Below are 14,274 nucleotides of genomic sequence, written 5' to 3'. Positions count from 1 at the left end.
GAAAAGTCTTTCCCTTAAATTTTAGGCGATGAGACCCTAAAATCACTATAAGGTTAGAGATTAACAGAAGGCAGCAAAATGTGAGAGTAATCGGAAAGTAGGCCTGATGAGAGATTCTGGCATCTCGGCCTCCACCCTGCTCTCCTCTGTGCTTCGCTTCTCTGCCAGAAAACTAATAGTCTGTCTTCTCGGCCAGCAAGAGTCAAAAGAAAAAATCCACTGAGACACAAGTTAACTTCCATGGAAAGCTGGCCTTTCAAGGCCACAGATCAATATCCCTCAACAACAACGAGGAAAACTAAAGAGCTTTTGATACTGAAGGGTTTTATCTGGAACTTTGGTACAAATTCATTTGGCATTGAAACCAGACATGATCTGGTTGGAGGCCATTTACAACATTTATTTATCCCACATCGTGTGGGAATTCATCTGTTCACTACAGCTATTGTTTGATAATGGGGAGGTACCCCAGGATTTGTTGAGAGTGTTAAAAATGTATAGAATCTGTATGTTTTTTCTTTATAAAATGTGAAAAAAACATTATTTCTAATGGTAGAAATAATCTATTCTGAGGCTTTCAGATAGAGGTCATGGACTTGTCATTTCTTTTGTGATTTGACAATAAAATTTTCAACTAATTTAGGTAACAGCCATTACCTTACCCATAGAAATAGCTCAGATGTCAGCCTGCTTCCCGAGGGCTATATCACAGCAGACCTAATATTGTCATAGAGATACACAAACATAGTTGTCGGGGTGGTTACTTTCTATGGCACATGATAATTTGAAATATGATAGTTTAAAACTGTACTAGAAAACAATCACATATAAAATAGAATTTCTTAGTATAAAGGTTAACAGTTTGCATGTCTGGCAAGTTTTAAACTAAACATTTCATCTAGTACTAGAAAATAAAAATACCCTCTAGCAAACAGTTGAATGAAAATGTTCTCTCTTTTTCACATCTGAAATAATATTATATTGCAGCAGTGTTGAATACTGTAGACTGTCTTTTGTCTAGTACGGGAGGACACATTCCAACTTTCCTCCATTGTGATAATAGTAATTATTATTTTAAAGGTGTTTTCACAACAGTTGAATTTTTTTATTGGCAACTTAATTTATAGTTTAAAACACAAAGATTTTATTTTTTAATTTTTTATTATTAATTTTAATGGGGTGACATTAATAAATCAGGGTACATATATTCAGAGAAAACATCTCCAGGTTATTTTGACATTTAATTATGTTGCATACCCATCACCCAAGCCAAATTGTCTTCTGTCACCTTCTATCTACCAAAAAGTCCTTAAGTAGATGACTGGATAAAGATGTGGTACATCCATGTGACACTATGGAATACTACTCAGCCATAAGAAATGATGACATCGGATCATTTATAACAACATGGATGGAGCTTGATAACATTATACGGAGTGAAATAAGTAAATCAGAAAAAACTAAGAACTGCATGATTCCATACATAGGTGGGACATAAAAACGAGACTAAGAAACACAGACAAGAATGTGGTGGTTACGGGGGGCGGGGGAGGGAGGGGAGGAGACAAAGGGAGAGGGGGGAGGGGAGGGGCACAAAGAAAACCAGAGAGAAGGTTTTATTTTAAGTAATGCAGTTTTGGCAACATTGAAGGAGTTAGTAATACAATAATTTTCAATTAAAGGCTCCTTAAGAGAAAACCTGCCTCTGTGCATCAATGTATGAAGATATTTTGGGTTAGTTTATTATTTTAGTAAGTACTAAGTATACTGAAAGCATACTAATTTGGAAGATGAATTATGATGTTGCTCTGTTTCCTAGATTGTCAAGTTTTATAAAATATTCAAAAAATATTTTCAAAGCTCCCTGTTTTTTCTGTATATGCAAAATTAAATTCCTGCTTCCCTTTTTTGCATCAGTGAAATGGACTCATCTATCTTCAGGACATTTACATGTACATGTTGATATCCCCAGCTTAAAATCTAAGGTACTAGGTGTCCAGGTAATATTCAGGGAGTGGCTATCATGCTGTAGAAATCTTTAGGCATTTATTTGTAATGGGAATCCTTTACCATGTATATTAGACTTATATTGCTACCCTAACAAATGACCACAAATTTAGTAGCTTAAAACAACAAATACATTATCTCATATCCTACAGATAAAAAGTCCTGCTTGACCTCTGCTGGTATCTCTGCTCAGGGTCTCAAAAAGCTGAAATAAAAATGTCATCTGGTTGGGCTCTTATCGGGAGACGAGAAAGAACATACTGCTTATAGCTCTTTGAGGCCTCTCTCTTCTTTGGCCCTACATGTGAGAACCAGCAGCTGGATTCTCTCTCAGACTTGGAATCTCTGCCTTCCTCTTGTGATACATCTTTCTACGATCTTCTCCCCTAAATATCTGACTCCAGCTGGAGGCATTTTTTGGCTTGTAAGGGTCTATGTGATTTCACTGGGCCCACCTGAATAATCAAGGCTATTATCTCTATATTGATTTTCTTAAACTTAATTATCTACAAAATCCTTTTTGCCATGTAGTATGATATAGTCACAGATTCCAGAGTTGGTTTTTTGTTTTTGTTTTTTTGTTTTTTTGGTTGGGTGGGCTTCATTTGTTCCACCATACCAGGTACAACAGTATGTAACACTTTAGAAGAAGAAGTATCTACAAACATGAGTTAATTAACCACGCCAACTGGTCTATTGTGAAGTCCAGAAAACTTAGTTTGAAATTTCAAAGCCTGTCCTTCATCCTCCATCCCCCACCCCCCACATTTTGGACCCAAGTTATTATCTACAAAGACCTCAACTACAATTCTGTACCTTACCCATACTGCAGTAAAAGTTAAATACTCTAAACTGGACATTTTTCTACATATATCCTTGCATGCTATTTTTTTTTTCATGATGGTCTTTTGTTTGAATCTCATTAATTTTCATTTCATCTCCCTCTAGATAATTATTTATTATTTCCATTTTTTTAAAAAAAAATCTTTCCTAGGACTTTGTCCATATCAATTAGAATTTATGAGAATTCATTTTATTAGTGACATTTGTATATTTGTGGGTTTCTCAAACTATCAACACCAGACCACATGCCCCAGAATCATCTGGAGAATGTGTTAAAATGTAAATTTTTTGTCCCTAATTCCATATCTTGAGTCACATTCTGGAGTAAAGCCTTTGAAAATATGCACTATAATTCCAATTTCAAATCCAATGTAAATAAATAATTGATAAAGTAAGACAGCCTGTGATCTTCACAAACTTTACAAGCTTATAATATCCTAGTTTAGCCCATTTACTTTAAAACTTTGCAGGGTGATGTTCCTGTTTTAAAATTTTGATCAAGTTTAAGAACTCTTAACCATTTATTGAAAACAATTTTCTTCTAAACATTTTGAAGTCAAAGCTGTAAATTGTTAATTTTTGTGGGAAATTTACTGCATTAATATCTGGCTACATAAATCTTTATTTATCCTCATTATTGTGTACCATATACTTTAATATCTTGTCACTATTTTCCAAAGTGTGTTTCACAGAACTTTGGTTACATGTTTGTTAATGTCATTAAAAAACAAGTGAGTATATTACTATTCTGTGAAACAAAAATAATAAGAAACCCTAATGTATACTAAGTTAAATAGTCCTATAACTATTTTTCCAAATTTGGCCAGGATATAACTAACTGGTAAGAACAGTGTTCTATGAAGAACATAGTGAGAAATGGTCTTATATCTTTCTAGATCTGCTAAACAGAATTTAAAATACATCCTAGTGCCACTAAGTTATTTTGTATAATGGAGTTCTTTGACATTTTACTATCAAAAATACATAACCAGTCTTATAGGTGAGAGAGGATATAGTTCTATACCATGGAATATCTTACCATTTTTATATTCATTTATTGTGAAAACAAAGTAATACAATCCACATATAAAGTAGATTATATACTTGTTAAATGTATTTATTAATATTAGTATATATATATTATAGACAGCGGTTACTTTAATGTTTGGAAATCATAATGAATAATTTAAGCATATTTCAGTGAGCCAATTCAATTATCCAAAACAGATATAAAAATAAGCATATAGCCTGACCTGTGGTGGCGCAGTGGATAAAGCGTTGACCTTGAAATGCTGAGATTGCCGGTTCGAAACCCTGGGCTTGCCTGGTCAAGGCACATATGGGAGTTGATGCTTCCAGCTCCTCCCTCCTTCTCTCTCTCTGTCTCTCCTCTCTCTCTGTCTCTCCCTCTCCTGTCTAAAATGAATAAATAAAAAATAATAATAAAAAATAAAAATAAGAATATAGTATTGAAAATCACTTCAAAGCTAAGGTATTTTTATGTCATAATAATGCTTGATGTATGTGACTAAGTAATTAAGAAATTATAGTGACAAAAGGTGCACCTTAAGCACATATGCTGTCAAATCACTTCACATTTTATTTCAGAAATATAAAAATTTGGATAATAACACTGTTACTGTTAAATATCATTTTTTTAATTTATTCATTTTAGAGAGGAGAGGGAGAGACAGAGACAGAGACAGAGAGAGAGAGAGAGAGAGGAGAGACAGAGAGAGAGAGAAGGGGGGGAGGAGCTGGAAGCATCAACTCCCATATGTGCCTTGACCAGGCAAACCCAGGGTTTCGAACCGGCGACCTCAGCATTTCCAGGTCGACGCTTTATCCACTACACCATCACAGGTCAGGCCATGTTAAATATCATTAATGAATGATTTTATTTAGCCAATCACAATGCTAACCAATTTATATGGATTTTCTCACATGAAAAAATTAAATGAAAAATTATAATGAACAGGAATTTAACAAAGCACTAACCTTAATGTAAAAATACATTGAAATGCCTTACATATGTAAACTGTATACATTTTGGAGACTTAATTTATATCTAACTATGAACATAATTTCATTTTTAGTTAGATGGTTATGACCAAATAAAATTGAGTATAAAAGAGCATTACAAAAATAAGATACTGAATAAATTATATATTGAAACAATAAGTAACATAAAATATGAAGTATATTCTTGCATATATTATGTGACCTATGAATTATTTGTCCTTTACTAAATCTTAACATACATAAGAATATTTATCTATTTACTATTCTATTCAGCTTTCTATCACACATGTTTATTAAATGTTTATCCTAGAAAATGTCAAACAACTTTAGTGATTTTAATTTTAGGGATTAGTTTCAATTCCTAAATTTAAAAAAATTTACACTGCAGTATAATGAAATATAATAGAGAGCTAACAATTTAGAATCAAGTCAATTATGCTTCTGACAAGATAGTTGGATTGTGGCATAATAAATGTAAAATAAAATTACACATATAGTTTGCTGGAAATAAATGTGAGTTAGAGTCATAAAAGAAGAAAATAAATCTTCACCTTAAATACTTTTAACAATAAATAAGATATATTTTAAAAAACAAACTGCAAGGAGATAGCACACATGCAAAAACATTTTTTTTCTTTGTTTCTTGATCAAATTCAAATCTTTTGCCTTTAGGGTTCCATAGAGTCAGCTCACTTAAGATTTGAAATATCCTAATTCTATCGTGACTTTCTAACTAAACCATTTAAACAGTTGGAACTGTTCAAAATCTCAACCCAGAGAATGATGCAAATGATCCTTTTTTAAAAATTTCATCTTAAAAATGAAATTAAAAGAAAGTTATAATAAACATGTAGATTTGGCTGGGTATACATGAAATTTATTAGTTGTTTTCCATCAGTTACCCAGGAATATGTAAATGAGTTTTACTGTACTCACAAGAAAGCTTCAACAGTACTATCAACACTATAAATGATTTTAGAAGTTAAGCCATAACATTTTAAATATTTCACATTTCTGCACAGTGTGGCATGTCCAATCTCTGGAATTAGATCTCCAGCCCCATTTCTCACCATTGTGTGCCTCTATTCATGAAATAGTCTCATGAACATATATTAAATTTCTATATATACTATGCTATTTAAACTATTCTACTTTAAATCTCCAATTCTTGTGCTTAGATAACTGTGTACATACCTCTTTGACCAGACCATTTATGTCTTATCTTACCAGACTATGTTCAGGCCTTAACTCCAGAATGCCATCTCTGGAATCCAGGAATGAGCCCAGTGTTGCTCAACAATCTTTTCTCTATGTGCTCAGATATGCACACACCTTATCACAATATTATGGTCTAGCATTTTGTATTTTTCACTCACATCAGGATGTGAGAAGCTTGGGGGTATGGAATGTATATTATTTGTCTTGTAAAAGTGCCCCATATTTCAGCACATTTCTGGCACATTGCAAGCAATTAACAAATGCTTGTTAAATTCAACTGATATAAAGGATATCTAATAATTTTATAAGTAATGAGAAAAGATTTAATACACTGGCCGTTTTTAAAGAATGAAACTTTAGTGAATGCGTTAAAAAGTCAGACATTGCCTACATTTAACCACTTAGAAAGTGTATTCATAGATATTGATTTTATTTATTTGTTTGTTTGTTTATTTATTTATTTATTTTTGGAATTTTTCTGAAGTGAGAAGTGGGGAGGCAGTCAGACAGACTCCTGCATGAGCCTGACAAGGATTCACCCAGCATGCCCACCAGGGGGCGATGCTCTGTTGCAACCAGAGCCATTCTAGCACTTGAGACAGAGGCCACAGAGCCATCCTCAGCAACCGGGCCATCTTTGCTCCAATGGAGCCTTGGCTGCGGGAGGGGAAGAGAGACAGAGAGGAAGGAGAGGGGGAAGGGTGGAGAAGCAGATGGGCACTTCTCCTGTGTGCCCTGGCCAGGAATTGAACCTGGGACTCCTGCATGCCAGGCCAACGCTCTACCACTGAGCCAACTAGCCAGAGCCCATAGATATTGATTTTAAATGAATAAGGTTTAGGAACATTATTGGACTTTTATTTGAAAAAAAGCCATAAATAATACATATAATTTTCTTTAGTTTTTATGGGTGTGTCCTTCTTTTAAAAATATTTACTATCTTGCCTGACCAGTGGTGGCTCAGTGGACAGAGGGTGGACCTGAGGTCCCAGGTTCAAAACCCCAAGATCACTGGCTTGATTGCAGGCTCGCCACCTTGAGTGTGGAGTCACTGGCTTGACTGTGGGATCATCGATGTGATTCCATGGCCACTGGCTTAACCCAAAGTTACTGACATGAGCCTACGGTTGCTGGCTCAGCTGGAGTCCACCACTCCACCCCACCCCATTAAGGTGTGTATGAGAAGCAATCAATGAACAACTAAAGTGCCTCAATTATGAGTTGATGCTTCGCATTTCTCTCCATTTCTCTCTTTCTCACTAAATGAGTAAATAGTGATAAATAAAATATTTACTATATTGAAATAAATAGTTTCTTTTTTAGAAAAAAATTATTTATTTATTTTATGGAGAGAAGAAGGGATAGAGAGAGAGAGAGAGAGAGCAAGCATGGGACAGGGCCATCCATCTGTTCCTGTGTGTGCCCTGACTGGGCATTAAACTGGCAACCTCTACACTTCCCGATAATGCTCTAACCAACTGAGTATTCTGGGCAGAGCAATACTTTCTTTCTTTTTCGAGGGGCATTAATTGTCACCAGAAACTATATTTTAAAAAAAAGATCTACAGTCTTATGGTAGTTTATACCAACCATTGGAGGATGTAGTAATATAGTGTTGGTCAGCACTAACTGTAAACATTTCTAAAGCATTTTATGTAATGGTTTCAAACATAAGATAGTAGAAAAGAATTAGAATTTGTACAAAATTAGAATTAAAAATAAGAATAGTTAGTGAATTTATTCAAATGAAGCTTAAATAATAAAGAACTAAAAAAATATTAGAAATTTTACATAATACAAAGTGAATATAAATTAGCCAACTCTTTATGAACATTACCAGGTATGGATTCATACAAATATATAGTCACCTTTTTCATTTATACATACATGGTATGATGTTTTGACAAAGTAAAGTCAGAAGATTAAAAATATTCTTAAATTTTAAAGATGGGGTGGATGAATTTTAACAAAAATATTCTACAGGAATTGAAACACCTGACTGAATTTCATACTTTTATTATGCCAGAAGCATGGTTGGCTTCAATATTTTAAAATTCATATTGGTATCACACACCTTGGCTTATAATAATTAAGGAACTTTGTATACACAGTACCTTAATTGGACAAAAGTTCTCAGTATTGATTATTGACAATGGCATTTTAAACGTTCAACGTCTTTTCAATATTAGAAAATAGCTGCACACATTTAAGTGTTTTCTTATACAATATACTTTTTAAAAAGGTAATGATTAGTCTTTGTGGTTTCTAGTAGTTTTCTTATTTTTTCACATACCATAAAGTATATATATTCTGGTGCAGGATTGCATTAAGATCCAGTTTTTAAACAATGTTATCAAAGAACCATATGAATACCAATGCAGCAAGGTGAATATCTACATGGTACATTTTTACCTCCCTGAAGTTGAAGCTGCTCCTTTGGAATATTTTTCAATTTCAATGGGAAGCAGATTGTTATGGTTTGTGTAGCTTAAAAAAAAAAAAAGGATTCAGCCCTGACCAGTTGACTCAATGGATAGAGCATCAGCCCTGAGTAAGGATGTCCTGAGTTTGATTCCCAAGCAGGGCACACACAAGAAGTGACCATCTGTTTCTCTTTCCCTCTGTCTCTCCCCCTTGCTCTCTTTTTTCCCCTCCTGCATCCACAGCTCAGTTGGTTCCAGCATTGACTCAGGCACTGAGGATAGCTCAGTTGATTCCAGCATTGGCTCCAGATGAGGGTTGTTGGGTGGGTCCTGGTTGGGTGCATGCGGAAGTCTGTCTCTCTAGCTCCCTTGATCTCACTTAAAAAAAAAATGAATATTTTCATCATCTACTATTTCTGTTTTAGTTCATAGTTCTAACCAGCACCTTTTTTATGACTGCTTGAAGCCAGTTTGAGCCAACTATCATATATTCTTCAAATTTGCTTTTAAGTAGTGATTTTACTAGGTGAGTACAAGATGGCAACCCACCATCACTCCAACGTCTTCCATCCTCACCAAATAAGCTGCAGTTCAATTACACTTCTCTTTGCCTGGAAAATTAAAGCTACATTCAATCTCCAATTCCTGCTGAACAAAACTTGTGCCAATGTTTCATAGTCCAGAGAAACCTCAGGGAAAAAAACAAAACAATGTATTTTGATGATGGGCTTTCTATCTGGGAAGAACCAGAATTAATGGCATTAAGCAAAGATGGTTGACTCTCGTGGTGTAATTTTTCAGGCAGGTGGCTGCACAATCCAGTTTCTTTCTTTATTTTTTATTTGCCATGTCACTGCCCTCAATCCTAAGTGACTGTTTCTTTTTATACAAGGATTTGGAAAAGGATGATGACCTTTCTTTCTGTGGTACATCACCTTACATAGTTTATCTGGGCTACTCACAGCTTGTCCAGTTGTTCTTATTCATGTACGTAGCCCACTGTTTTGTAGATTTCTGAACCTCCTTCATGTTCTTATTAATGAAATGGAAGATCATTTTTTTCTAGGAAGATCAATGGAGGGATTGCCACTATTATTACAAGTTTCATTTTTTAACATTAGAGTTTTCAGATGTCATAATCTCTTGAATACAGGCACCTCTGCCCAGCCTTGATGAACAGTGGCTGGAAGGCCCACCCAACACCATTCACATGTGGCTGTCTGACATGCATTTTCATAGAAAAGATAAACCAATGGTTTGTTCATTTCCGTGTCCCTGGGAACAAATGTGATGGGTGTGTTTAATTTCACTAACTACAACGCCGCTGACAAGAAAAGTGTATAACGTCAGCTTTCTACAGCTTAAACATTAGCATTTGAAACAAATCCTTATGACATTAGCTGTCATACTGGTAACTCTAGAATCTAAGCAGAAGATATAATATGGATGTTTTTTCTAAGCCTTTGTAAATGCACTGATCAAATAATTTATAATTAATTGAAAACATGGCTGGGTCCTGGTTCATATTTTCTCTCCTCTAAGCAAGTGTCTCTATGATCCAGTGCACATTTTACCTACTGACCCCTGTGCCATTCCCAACTCTAAACCCTCACCTTTCCGGGCGGAGATAGTGGAGGAAGTCTTTAAACAAACCTGAGGAGCATGAGGGTCAGTTTTTCATTCTGGCCTGACCCTGCTTTTGAGGTGGAGTATTTGGTGCAGTGACCGACTCATCCTCAATATGTGTGGGGTCAGAGGGACCCCAGAGGCTAGTGCTGCCCAGGCCTGGAGCCCTGAGTGTACCCAGCCTCCCCTTCATCTTCTCAGGTGGGAGGAGGGGTTCATGAACACGCAGGGCCACCTTGGCTCTGCTCACCTCCAAACCCCTGCTCAGCACAGTCAGAGAACTAGTGACTTGGAACACATGCTTTCTGAAACGTCAGGGAAGATTCTGCACAATAAACCTGGTTGGAAATCCACCAGACTGGCGCTGCTTCTCGGTAATAACACACTTGCAGGAGGGGTGTGAGTCTTCAGTCCGCACACTGACCAGTTGTCTCTTGGTTCTGAGATGCACTGTGAGGCGACCTGAGCTGTGCTGCTGCAGGCCCTGCAGAGGGGCGCTGCTGGCTCTTCCCCAGCCTGGAGGTGGAGAGAGAACCTTTGCGTCTGAGCCTAGTGGAGAAGAAGGACGGATAGTGCACCCAGCTGCTCTCGGACGCAGCAGCAGAAGGAGAGCTGTGACAAACAAGCCTCACTACAACCTTGGCTGTGGGGGAGGCGGCTGGAGGGGGCGGCCTCAGCAGTACTGGCTCCGGTGCTAGCCCGCGCTGGCCCAGGGCTGCTTAAATGGTTTCTTTATGAAGCATTTTAAAATTACAAAATTGCTCATAAAGCATTAAAAAAGCCAGCTGAAAATGAAAAATTGCTAAAGTCAGTGATATATGACCTACTTAATCTTTGTGCTTCATGTGGAAAAGATGAGAAGGTATTCAAGGTTGTATTTTAGTCTCCAGAAATAGAATGATTAAACTTAGTTTGCAATCTCATTTCGCATTGAATTTCCTTCTTTTATATATGTTGCTAAATGTGTCGTGTTTGTCAACTGCTATAATTTATCATTTTGATATGAGGGCTAGAATTAAGTTTAATTGAGACAGTGATTAATTCAAGATTCCAATTATGTGTCAAACATTGTGTGTGTGTGTGTGTGTGTGTTTTGTAGATCCAAAGACCATACATTGTGATAAGTTGTTATAATTGATAGTATACAACTAGTGCTATAAAAGTAGAGTATGAGTTTGGTTAAGAAATTAATTTGTGAGTGTATCTTTATTTCCGCACTACTAAAATATACTAAGCTAGAAAAATATAATTTTATGTTTATTATTTGTTTTTAAGTATGATGGCATACAACAAAGAATTATATTTGACATGGTTTCTTCTTTATAAAAACAATTATATTCTTAAATGGGGTAACTTTTAATATCATAAAAAAGTAAAAATAGCTAATATAAAATGTGCACGTCAAAATTTCAATAGAAATAGTAAACAGGTTCAATCTTTTTAAAAAGTTTTCTTCTTATTCATTTGCATTTATAATATTTTTTTGGTTATCTATCATCCTTGAAGACAGTTATTAATACTTTGCTTCTTTCCCAGTGCTTCCCATTGAAGACTTTATTCCTCATTTTACAAAGAGACCTCTTACAGCATGCTCTTTGGGTCATCACTTTCAAGCACTAGTCATCACGAGCTATGCTCACTCAAATTTCATTGTGACTTTCCATGTAGACATATTGTACTATTTGTTTTTCATAAGGGTATTTCAATTAATTTTTTCTACAATATGATCACTTCTCTCTGTATTGGTTTTATATTGCATGCCTAACAAATTGCCACTATTTAGGGAACAAACACAACACAAATAACCTCATAATTCTGTAGGACAGGAGACTGGGCAGGGGCCAGCTGGATCCTTAGCTAAGATCTCACAAAGCTGCTATCAAGGTGTTGGCTAGCCCTGAGACTCAGTCTAAGGCAGGGGTCCCCAAACTATGGCCTGTGGGCCCGCATGCGGCCCCCTGAGGCCATTTATCTGGTCCCCCGCCGCACTTCTGGAAGGGGCACCTCTTTCATTGGTGGTCAGTGAGAGGAGCATAGTTCCCATTGAAATACTGGTCAGTTTGTTGATTTAAATTTACTTGTTCTTTATTTTAAATATTGTATTTGTTCCTGTTTTGTTTTTTACTTTAAAATAAGATATGTGCAGTGTGCATAGGGATTTGTTCATAGTTTTTTTTAATAGTCTGGTCCTCCAACGGTCTGTGAGGGACAGTGAACTGGTCCCCTGTGTAAAAAGTTTGGGGACCTCTGGTCTAAGGCCAGGGTCCTATTCCAAGCTTACTTGTTGTTGGTATAACATTTCTTAGCAGCAATGTCATTGAGGTTTCTATTTTCTTATCAAGTATTGACCAACAACTTTTCTTAGTTTTTATAGGCTGTCTGTGGTTTCTTAACTTTCCTCCCCTGAAAGGCAGTTCACAGCCTGGCTTTCTTCCGTCTTAGCTGACACTCATCTCTAGAGTTTACCTTGCTCTCCAGTTTGCTAGTATGGAGCCCTATATAGAATAACAATCTCTGTCCCATCACCGTTGGCATATAATATAAACTAATAAAGGGGAAACTACCCTATCATATCCATATGCTCCACTTACAGTCATTGACAGGTGGCAGAAATATCGGAGCCCATCCTAGAATTCTGCCTCAAATATCATTAGTGACTCATTTAGGTAGTAGTTGAAAATGGGATAAAAATACAAGAGAAAGAACAGAAGGTTAGAAGATACATTTTATTACCAATCAACATAATGGCTCCATTTTTACCAAAAAAGAGATTTTGATGTGTTAATGGATTCTTTACAGTTTTTTCCTTTACATTAGTAAATTGATTTAGGTCAGTAAATAACAGATCTTTATATGCTAATGCATAGATGAAATACAATTCAATTATAATCTTATCACTAAAGTATACTTCATATTTTTATTTTTAATATGAATGAATTTTTAGTACAGCATGTCTTTCTTCTTGTGATAACTTTAAGGTAATGAAAAAAAATGTTTTTTTCCAATCTCAGACATGGTATTACAAAACCTAATATTTAATGCTGACTTCATCATTCCAATGTTGTAAGGCTCAATAATGTAAAGTGAGTAATAAAATGCTGATTCTACAGGGTTGTTTTGAAAATAAAGGGAGTTAATGATGCAACAGCCACAGAGTAGCATCTCATACATAAGCAGCATTCAATTCATATTAGCTAGTACTTCTGTTCGACCATGCATATACAGTATTATATATTGATGTATGTTCAATATTACATATTTAACACTACATGTTGATAAAATCACTATCCAGGTATTGAGTATATAATATTGATGTATATTTAATAATATATTATAATGTTTGGTCATGTCCTATAAACTCTTTAAATTTCTGTTTTCTCAAAAGGAATGTTGTATTAAACAATTGGTTTTTATCTTCCTTAGAGTATTGTCAAATAAGAAAATGAATGTGACAATTTACCCAAGTGATATTTGGGCTAAATAAGTTATGTAGGAGCAACCTCAGTTAGGGTTTCCCAGAATCATAATGCTGCCAATAGGGTATTTCATTTTCAGCTTGAGTCAAGGAAAGAAATGACCCTTTTCATACCAGCACACAAGCAAGTGCCCCTCCACTGACAAAGGTCCATGCCCTGTCAGAGGCTGGGAGGACTACAGAGCTGCATCTCTGAGCTGACAGGTCTGTGCTAGAGACAGAACTGGAACGTGACAAGGCAGTAAGGGCAATGACTTGGAAAGATGAAAGAACGGCCACGTCTTGTGCAGAAACTAATTGAGTAACGTGTGTTATGTAAAGACAGTCTTTTAAGTAAGAGCATAAACAAAAATTCATGGGAAATTTATGGAGAATTATCAGGATCCGGAAGCAAAGAACATACAACTTTGTAAGATACTGTGTCTAGAAGAAATGATACCTAGAACTGAAATAATAGTATGTGCCAAACTATTATAGGGTGTTCTATGATCATTTTGATGAAATAGAATTACTTTATGCTAGTGACAAAGAAATAATAGAAACTAATTACCCATCTATAAAAACCTGATAGTTCTGTGTATCTACATACTATCCAGAACTGTGAAGCTTCCGAGATTTTGTTCTATTTTAAAATTAACAAGTTAGCCTGCCACACTTTCA

At 35.7% G+C, this 14,274-nt stretch overlaps 1 protein-coding gene and 1 pseudogene across 3 annotated transcripts in view; one reads left to right on the top strand and one right to left on the bottom strand.

Moving 5' to 3' along the window:
- Positions 1–14,274, top strand: part of CSMD3 (CUB and Sushi multiple domains 3) — a 1,231,016-nt gene that overhangs the window by 161,481 nt on the left and 1,055,261 nt on the right. The gene's annotated exons all lie outside the window — the stretch shown is intronic.
- On the bottom strand, positions 8,889–9,650 carry LOC136398102 (KATNB1-like protein 1 pseudogene; annotated as a pseudogene).

This window comes from Saccopteryx leptura, chromosome 3 (genome assembly GCF_036850995.1).
Source record: "Saccopteryx leptura isolate mSacLep1 chromosome 3, mSacLep1_pri_phased_curated, whole genome shotgun sequence".
Taxonomy (NCBI): domain Eukaryota; kingdom Metazoa; phylum Chordata; class Mammalia; order Chiroptera; family Emballonuridae; genus Saccopteryx; species Saccopteryx leptura.
The sequence above is the reverse complement of the archived record's forward strand: the minus strand, read 5'-3'. Positions and strand labels throughout refer to the sequence as shown.